The sequence below is a fragment of the Triticum aestivum genome, chromosome 4D (genome assembly GCF_018294505.1).
Source record: "Triticum aestivum cultivar Chinese Spring chromosome 4D, IWGSC CS RefSeq v2.1, whole genome shotgun sequence".
Classification (NCBI taxonomy): domain Eukaryota; kingdom Viridiplantae; phylum Streptophyta; class Magnoliopsida; order Poales; family Poaceae; genus Triticum; species Triticum aestivum.
Window position 1 is genome coordinate 300235686 of NC_057805.1, and position 10457 is coordinate 300246142.

The following is a 10457-nucleotide window of genomic DNA, read 5'->3' on the forward strand; positions in this document are numbered from 1 at the left end:
GTTCAGACTCTGAGAAGGAATAGGTATGTGGTACGGTAATTAAACCGACTCCAAAACAGTTTTAATAGCAATTTTTCTCCGTTTTGGAATATTTAAGAAAATAGGAAAATAAGAAGTAGTCCGAAGTGGACACGAGGCATCCACGAGGGTGGAGGGCGCGCCCCTGCCTCATGGGCACCTCGTGTGCCCTCCAAACTCCATTTTCTTGCACGATACTTCTTTTGGTCGGTAAAAATTCATTATATAATCTCCCGAAGGTTTTGACCACCCTACCACGCAAATATCTCTTGTTTTTGTTTCGAGCTATTTTTCTGACAGATCTAGATCACCATGACGTCTTCGAGCGCACCCAAGGACATGTTTTTTGAGAAGGTCATCAACCCCTACCTCGCGGAGGTGCTGCAACACCCTCAAACCATTGAGATGCATGAGGCGGTGCTGCTTATCTGCGATGTTGAGGGACCAAGGTGGACCGGAAGCGTGGAGACAAGACTCGAAGCAATGGAGAAGCAAGTTTTCAAGTGCCAAGGGATGGTGGAACGCGGACTCGACGCCAACTACATGATGATCGCGGAGTTCACCAACAACCACAAGCTGGATGCCAAGAACATTGGGGAGGCCATCTTCAAGCTTCACGAGAAAATCGAGCACCTCCAAGCCCAAATCTATGACCTGCAAAACAAAAAACTGTGAGTATGAATATAGATTCAAGAGGATGAGTTTGGCTGCAGATTTGAGGATCCCGGAGACTCGATCATCTTTCTATGATGGTGAGCCTATGCCTTGGTAGAAGGACGACATCATCGACAACCCCATCATCACCACCTCCGAGGAAAGAGAACTGAGTATCGGGCATGGGCACTCCCCTTGGCAACTGCCAAGCTTTGGGGAGGTGCCCCGATATCGTATCACCATCACACTCCTATCTTTACCGTTTTTCTTAGTTCGATCCTTTTGGTAATATCTTGATCTAGTAGAATAAAGTTTTAGTATGATTTAGTTTTGAGTTTTTCTTTATGATCCTTCTATGTAATCGAGTCCGTGAGCTATATATAATAAAGATTAGTTTTGAGTCAAGGGCTTGATTATGTTGCTATGATCTTAAGGGAATAAAAATAAAAGAGAAGAGAAAGTGTAAAAAGAATTGAAGAGATCATATTGATCTTATGGAGAGTAATGACTTCACATATAAAAGAGTATGATGAATAAAAGTTGTTGAGAGTTGACAAACATAGTTTTGGTCATCGTTGCAATTAATAGGAAGTAATAAAGAAAGAGAGGTTTTCACATATAAATATGCTATCTTGGACATCTTTTATGATTGTGAGCACTCATTAAAATATGACATGCTAAAAAGTTGATGTTGGACAAGGAAGACAACGAAATGGGCTATGTTTTCTTATATCCAAAATAAAGTATATTGTCATGGATCATCCAACATGTTGAGCTTGCCTTTCCCCCTCATGCTAGCAAAATTCTTTGCACCAAGTAGAGATACTACTTGTGCTTCCATATATCCTTAAAACCGGTTTTGCCATGAGAGTCCACCATATCTACCTATGGATTGAGTAAGATCCTTCAAGTAAGTTGTCATTGTTACATGAAATAAAAATTGCTCTCTAAATATGTACGATTTATGAATGTGGAGAAAATAAGCTTTATACGATCTTGTGATATGGAAGCAATAAAAGCGACGGACTACATAATAAAGGTCCCTATCACAAGTGGCAATATAAAGTGATGTTCTTTTGCATTAAGATTTCGTGCATCCAACCATAAAAGCACATGACAACCTATGCTTCCCTCTGCGAAGGGCTTATGTTTTATTTTTGTCTTATGCCTTATACAAGAGTCATGGTGATCTTCACCTTTCCTTTTTACATTTTATCCTTTGGCAAGCACATTGTGTTGGAAAGATCCTGAAATATATATCCAATTGGATGTAAGTTACCATAAACTATTATTGTTGACATTACCCTTGAGGTAAAAGGTTGGGAGGCAACACTATAAGCCCCTATCTTTCTCTATGTCCGATTAAAACTCCATACCCATAAGTATTGCATGAGTGTTAGCAATTATGAAAGACTAAATGATAGTTGAGTATGTGGACTTGCTGAAAAGCTCTTATATTGACTCTTTCCAATGTTATGATAAATTGCAATTGCTACAATGGCCGAGATCATAGTTTGTTAGTTTTCAATGAAGTTTCTGATTCATACTTGACATTGTGAATAGATTGTTACTTTAGCATAAGAAATCATATGACAATATATATATGTTGATGTTATAATAATGATCATGATGCCCTCATGTCCGTATTTTATTTTATCGACACCTCTATCTCTAAACATGTGGACATATTTTTTGTTATCGACTTCCGCTTGAGGACAAGCGAGGTCTAAGCTTGGGGGAGTTGATACGTCCATTTTGCATCATGCTTTTATATTTATATTTATTGCATTATGGGCTGTTATTACATAGTATGTCACATTACTTATGCCTATTCTCTCTTATTTTACAAGGTTTACATGAAGAGGGAGAATGCCGGCAGCTGAAATTCTGGGCTGGAGAAGGAGCAAATATTAGAGACCTGTTCTGCACAACTCCAAAAGTCCTGAAACTCCAGGGAAGTCAGTTTCAGAATATATAAAAAATATTGGGCAAAGAAACTACTAGAAGGGGGCCACCCACCATCCACGAGGGTGGGGGGCGCGCCCTACCCACCTGGGCGCGCCCCCTGCCTTGTGGGCCCCTTGGCAGGCCTCCGGTGCCCATCTTCTGCTATATGAAGTCTTTCGCCCTGGAAAAAAATCATAAGCAAGCTTTCGGGATGAAGCACCGCCGCCACGAGGCGGAACCTGGCGAAACCAATCTAGGGCTCCGGCGGAGCTGTTCTGCTGGGGAAACATCCCTCCGGGAGGGGGAAATCGTCACCATTGTCATCACCATCAATCCTCTCATCGGGAGGGGGCAATCGTCACCATTGTCATCACCATCAATCCTCTCATCGGGAGGGGGTCAATCTCCATCAACATCTTCACCAGCACCATCTCCTCTCAAACCCTAGTTCATCTCTTGTATCCAATCTTTGTCCCAAAACCTCAGATTGGTACCTGTGGGTTGCTAGTAGCGTCGATTACTCCTTGTAGTTGATGCTAGTTGGTTTATTTGGTGGAAGATCATATGTTCAGATCCTTTATGCATATTAATACCCCTCTGATTATGAACATGAATATGGTTTGTGAGTAGTTACGTTTGTTCCTGAGGACATGGGAGAAGTCTTGCTATAAGTAGTCATGTGAATTTGGTATTCGTTCGATATTTTGATGAGATGCATGTTGTCTTTCCTCTAGTGGTGTTATGTGAACGTCGACTACATGACACTTCACCATTTTTTTGGCCTAGAGGACGGCATTGGGAAGTAATAAGTAGATGATGGGTTGCTAGAGTGACAGAAGCTTAAACCCTAGTTTATGCGTTGCTTCGTAAGGGGCTGATTTGGATCCATATGTTTCATGCTATGGTTAGGTTTACCTTAATACTTCTTTTGTAGTTGCGGATGCTTGCAATAGGGGTTAATCATAAGTGGGATGCTTGTCCAAGGAAGGGCAGTACCCAAGCACCGGTCCACCCACATATCAAATTATCAAAGTAATGAACGCGAATCATATGAGCGTGATGAAAACTAGCTTGATGACAATTCCCATGTGTCCTCGGGAGCATTTTCCTTTATATAAGAGTTTGTCCAGGCTTGTCCTTTGCTACAAAAAGGATTGGGCCACCTTGCTGCACCTTGTTTACATTTGTTACTTGTTACTCGTTACAAATTACCTTATCACAAAACTATCTGTTACCGATAATTTCAGTGCTTGCAGAGAATACCTTACTGAAAACCGCTTGTCATTTCCTTCTGCTCCTCATTTGGTTCGACACTCTTACTTATCGAAAGGAATACGATAGATCCACTATACTTGTGGGTCATCAAGACTCTTTTCTGGCGCCGTTGCCAGGGAGTGAAGCGCCTTTGGTAGGTGGAATTTGGTAAGGAAAAATTTATATAGTGTGTTGAAATTTACAGTCACTTGTTACTATGGAACATAATCCTTTGAGGGGCTTGTTCGTGGTATCTTCACCCCGACTAGTAGAGCAAAGAGTTGCTCCTCAACCCACCGAACCTGCTGAAAATGTTTACTTTGAAATTCCTTTGGGTATGATAGAGAAACTGCTTTTTAGTACTACTTGTCACCCCCAAACTGATGGTCAAACCGAAGTAGTCAATAGAACATTGTCTACTATGCTTAGGGTTGTTTTGAAGAATAATAAGAAAATGTGGGAAGAATGCTTGCCTCATATTGAATTGCTTATAATCGTTCGTTGCATTCTACTACTAAGATGTGCCCTTTTAAAATTGTGTATGGTTTCCTACCTCGTGCACCTATTGATTTGTTACCTCTTCCATCTTCAGAGAAGGTTAATTTTGATGCTAAACAACATGCTGAATTGATCTAAAAAATGCATGAGTTAAATAAGGAAAGCATTGGCATTTGAATGCTAAATATAAACTTGTTGGAGATAAGGGTAGAAAGCATGTTGTGTTTGCACCTGGAGATCTTGTTTGGTTACATTTGCGTAAGGATAGATTTCCTGATTTGCGCAAATCAAAGCTAATACCACGTGTTGATGGTCCTTTTAAGGTGTTAGAGAAAATAAATGATAATGCATATAAACTTGAGCTGCCTGCAGATTTTGGGGTTAGTCCCACTTTTAACATTGCAGATTTGAAGCCTTATTTGGGTGAGGAAGATGAGCTTCCGTCTAGGACGTCTTCATTTCAAGATGGGGAGGATGATGAGGACATCAATACCATTGTTACACCCACAACCCCTACTGCTACATATACTTGACCAATTACTAGAGCTCGCGCACACCAATTGAATTATCAGGTACTTTTGTTTCTTGGTAATGATTCTAATGTTCATGAGAATATGATGCTGCCTAAATTGGATACATTTGTTTTGCTTACAAATGAAGGGTCTGGCATGGATAAGAGAGATGAACACTGGAGCAAGACCAAACATGGAGATGATGGCATGCGCATGGGGAACAAGAACGGAGTTACAAGTGATGATTTCAGGACTTTGAAGCCACCATAATGAGTGCATGAAGCCTTGGATGAAATATACAAGATGCCACTTCATAGATTTCGTCTAGAGGCCATTATAGGTGTTGCGTCACCTTATTATTGGGCCAGGCCCATGTAATTTCGAAATACTTGAGTATAGGATGTTTTCAGAGTCCGTATGTGTGGGGGAAACAAGAGATAGGGTTGGTTTCGAACCCCTCCTCCAAGGGGCATGAAATTCCCCCCTCTTCCTCCATATATACAGCCCTTAGGGCACCATTTAGACTTTTGGGTTTTGTTTAGATTAAAAGTTCGCCATAGCTGCAACTTCGCGTACTTCGTTTGTGTTCAAGGACTAGACAAAGGCGTCACAGAACCCCACCTTCATTAATAAATCTTTCCTCTTATATTCGCGATATCCAGATTGCAATATCAGTTTCTTGCTTGTTCTTCGTTTGCTCGCAGGAAATAGACCCTCGTGGTCAGGTTGATCGTGCTTTGGCGTGGTCAATAACCTCTCGGAGTTGGTTTAGCGATTGCTAAGGCGCGACGTCCTCATACGTTCGTAGTCGGATCGTCAAAGTCTACTCCACCATAAACGATAGCCACCATCTCATCGAAAGACGGGACACCTTTGCCTCTATCAAGTAGTATCAGGTTTCCATGTTGCTCGGTGAGATTTTATAGTTTTTCGTAGTTTAGATCGAGTCTGTTCTTCATACCTACAGTCCACAAAAAAGCCCCCAAAAAAATTAGGGTTAGTTCATCATATCCGAACCAATCTGAGCCTTTGCATAGTCTTTTCGGTATTTTGCTTTGTTGAATTTGCGGTTGCATCGTCGTGTCAAGTTGCTGATCTTAGCGTCTAGTCTTTTAGAGTTTCGAGTTCTGGTCATAAGTTGTCACGCCGCCATCGCACCATCATCATTGCCACTGCCATCTACCACCACCGCTTATCCACCACCGCTCTGCATCTATTTCCATATACCACCACCAATCCGTATCCATATACGACCACCGCTACCACCACCGCTGCCATATACCACCACCGCTGCCATATCCTACCACCATATATCCACCACCAATCCGAGTTCCTTTCATATTAGGTCTATTTTCGAGATCCATCTAATTTCTGATTCGTGTTTCCTTGCGTAAGTAGGTTTTGAAAAAAAAAGTCTAGAGGCCCCCGGGCTGTTTTTAGGCCGAAATCTCGGCCACTGCAAATATTTTTCCCTATCCTATTTTTAGGCTTTTCTGAGTCTTTTGAGACACGTGCCATCATAGTGATTTTTTGTTGAGAGGGATGTTTTGGTGGCCGAGCTACCTGGAGGCCGATATCTGGGCCGTGGTTTATCGCACTACAATGTGTGCTGCTTTATTTTCATTTTCTTATTCAGTCGCCATTAAGTTGAAATACATCGGTGCCATGATCTCCGGTGCTGCGTTTGTACACGGGCTGATGTTCACTGTTTTCTGCACAGACGTCATGTACCTCCTGGGCTGTTTTAAATGTTGCACAAGTAGGTGGGTCGTTGGGTGATTAATAATGTTTCTATGGGCCCATGTGAACCTGCATATAGCTTCCCATTTACTTCAAGAGTGCATATCTTTTCTGCCTCGCTAGGCCCGGCGGCCATTCATCATTTCTCGTGGCAGCTGGGTTTGCGACGGATCGCCATGGATGGGGTGGAGTTCTTCTTCGAGGAAGCCGAATCAGGGTAAACTACATCCAATCTTTCAATTTAGACTAGTTTGTTCTTGAGCTGGGAACAAGTTGTGCATGTATAACATGTTTCCTACGGTAGCTATCGTTTTTGGTTCCATTGGCCCATCGTGTTAGATTTGAAAAGGATGATTTCCTGTGGTTTGTTGCAGATTGGTTCCCAGGGTGGATGCCAGTGATCTTTTAGGGGGAGATATCGCTACTGTGGAATCGGTCGTTGCTTCAACCCAAGCAAGATTTTCAAGATTGATTTCCAGTACTGCTTGTGCTTGAAATTCAGTTTGCTAGCTGAATAATCAGTTGTTGTCAAATGGAAGATTTTCAGAACTGCTTGTGCTTGCGTAGTTGTGAGCTTGTTTCTATGTTTGTGTCGCTCGTTCATCACTTGTTTAAAAAAACCGTGTAATGCACTGACTTTGTCATGGTGCTCTGTTAAAGAGTGTGAGTTAACTGTATCAGCGATTGGAATTCTGTTGTTGTTGTTTCTTGGTTATATCTTCATGGGCGTAGTCTGATGTTTGACGTATGCAAGTTCAGCAGGTACTTACGCAATCGATTGGGCACTTATAGAACCGCTTCCCAAAATACTCGCCGGGTTGGCCGTTGATGTTGGTCTCGACGCGAACTGGGTGAGCGGCAGGTGCTGCTGCCTTGCCCAGGATCGCACCAAGAGGAAGATGAAGACGCCATAGCTAGAGCTGTGTTTGAGTTGGGGATGACTAGCCTGCAATGCATGTCAGCTACAAATAGGAAGACTGCCATTGGCAACGGCATAAAATCCCAATGATCAGCTCAAACGGCTCTCTGCTCCACACAGGAACATGACGACCGAGTCAATCCCATGTACCTCACTTGGGACACTTCGCTATGAACATGTGTGGCCTTTTGATGACAGCTGTGCACGCTCCACTGTGCCGAGTCCTCTACATGAGCTGTCACTGTTGGTTTAATATCAATACGGGATACTAGAAAAGGCTTGTCGCTGAAATACGGCAGCTACATGCATGTGTGGCGCTGATTAGCAAAACACGCAACGGCACAGATACCGGCCTCCAGGTAGCTCGGCCACCAAAATGCATTTTCGTTTTTTGTCGCACTTTTTCGTCCTCGCTGCCCTGATTTTCGAAAAAAAGTAGTCAAAAAAATTTCGTGCCCATCCTGTCATTTTGACCTGGGAAGAGTTTTGAGACACTTGCCATTATAGTGATTTTTCGCAAAAAAAAAGAGGAGCGCCAAAAAAACAGAGCGATTTTTTTTCCAGAGTGTGCTTTCCCCTTGTTTACGTGCAGCGCCGTGATTTTGTTAGTGTTCTAGGCTCGCGTCTCTAGCACGGTCTAGCCTAGGACTAGCACAGTATCGTTGTTGAGCGTTTATTCAACTCTGCATCTCTGAATTGATTATTGCTGACCCTTTTTGCTACCATATTATAAGCCTTCCCAACTCCACATACATCTACATCGTGCGTTGGACTATCCCTGGTAATTGCTCTATCTAAGCTTTGAAAGTTTTGGTTACAACGGTTGCCAATCACCACCTGCTACTGGGTAAGAACTGGTAAGAATTTGAGATTGGCTTGACGGATTTGTGATACACCACCTCCACCACCACTTCCTAGTAGTCTGTAGAATCATATTCTTGTGTGTTTCTATTGCTGCTAACCATCGCATGATCACAAGCCGATGAGACTGATTGGGAGAACATGACGAACAAACAGCTACATGATAAATTTCAGCAAATGATGAGTGGACAGGTGCAAGATGTGCTAAACAGATTTGAAGAGGCCATGGAGAAGATAGATGGAATTGAGAAGACGTTCAAAACAAAGCTCGATAACAAGTTTAATGAATTGCTCGCGCGTTTTCCACAACCATCACCGGCTGCACCTGTCTCACCTCTACAACAACAACGTCACCTTCCAAATCAAGTGGGACGAGCACTGCGCGTCCCCCTTGAGCCTGGTCAAACTTCTGGTGCCACTGCACCTACTGTTGATGCTTCTGTGGCAACTGCTGCTACCGCCGAGGAGGATGACGATTATGCGGGCGATTACGAGGATGAGGTTGATCAAAATCAGAACTACGTGCAACCACCAGCACCAGGTTGTCCACATGCAAATAATCGCAATAGTAGGGCTGCACCCCCACCTCAGGTATGATAGCCTGACCATCTCCCTAAACTAAAACTGGATATTCCACCATTTGAGGGTAGATATGTTCCTGATATATATCTTACTTGGGAGTTAGAAACTAAACAACATTTTACATGTTTACAATATCCCGAGGAGAGACGTGTTGCTGCTGCTCTTTGTGCATTCACTAGTTTTGCTTGTGTGTGGTGGTCTGAACATCACATATTATATCCTCATAATATTCCAACTACTTGGGCTGCTTTGAAAGCTGCTATGCGTACTCGTTGGGTTCCACCATATTATCAATGTGAGTTACTACAAAAATTGCAGCGTTTAAGACAAGGAAAAAATTCTGTAGAAGAATATTATCAGGAATTACAAACTGGTATGATTAGATGTGGTATTGTTGAGGATAATGAAGCTATGCTTGCACGTTTTATGGGTGGATTAAATAAAGAGATTCAGACCATTCTAGAGTACAAGGAATGTAATAATATCACTCGTTTATTCCATCTTGCTTGCAAAGCTGAACGTGAAGTGCAGGATTGACAGGCATTGGCGCGAACTAACTTTCTTCCAGGTCGACCTTCATCATGGACACCGCATGCATCCTCTACTTCCACACGTTCTGTTGCACGGACACCTCCGTCAGCTGCCACCTCCAACCGTGAGACAAGAAAGCAGGCACAACCACCACTATCTGCTAAGAGCACACCTTCTAGGCCTGCATAGAGCTCTTCTTCATCCATGGCATCAACAGGGCAAACACATGATATTATTTGTCGTCGTTGCAAGGGTGGAGGTCATTATGCGAGAAAATGCCCATCTAAGCGCGTGATGATATTTACTAAGGATGGTGGGTATGAGTCCGCTAGTGACTATGATAAGGAGACTTTGGCTCTCATTACAAGTGAAGAACATGGTGGAGATGATTCTGATCATGAGACGCAATGCATGGCTGCTGAAGATGCTGACAGGTATGAATGTTTAGTTGCTCAACGTGTTTTGAGTGTGCAGGTCACACAAGCCGAGAAAAATCAAAGGCATAATTTGTTCCATACAAAGGGAGTTGTGAAGGAACGTTCTGGTCGCATCATCATCGATGGAGAGAGTTGTAACAACTTGGCTAGCATGGAGATGGTGGAGAAGCTATCTCTCACCACAAGACCACATCCACATCCTTACTACATCCGATGGTTCAACAACATCGGCAAGGTTAAGGTAACACGTATTGTTCGTGTGCATTTTAGTATCTCTACATATGTTGATTATGTTGATTGTGATGTGGTACCCATGCAAGCGTGTTCCTTATTACTTGGTAGACCATGGCAATTTGAAATTCTGTACACCATGGTAGAAACAATCAGTATACACTTGTTCATAAGGATAAACATATTAGTTTACTTCCCATGTCTCCTGATTCCATTTTGAAAGATGATATTACTAGAGCTAATAAAGCAAAACAGGAGAAAAATAAGAGTGAA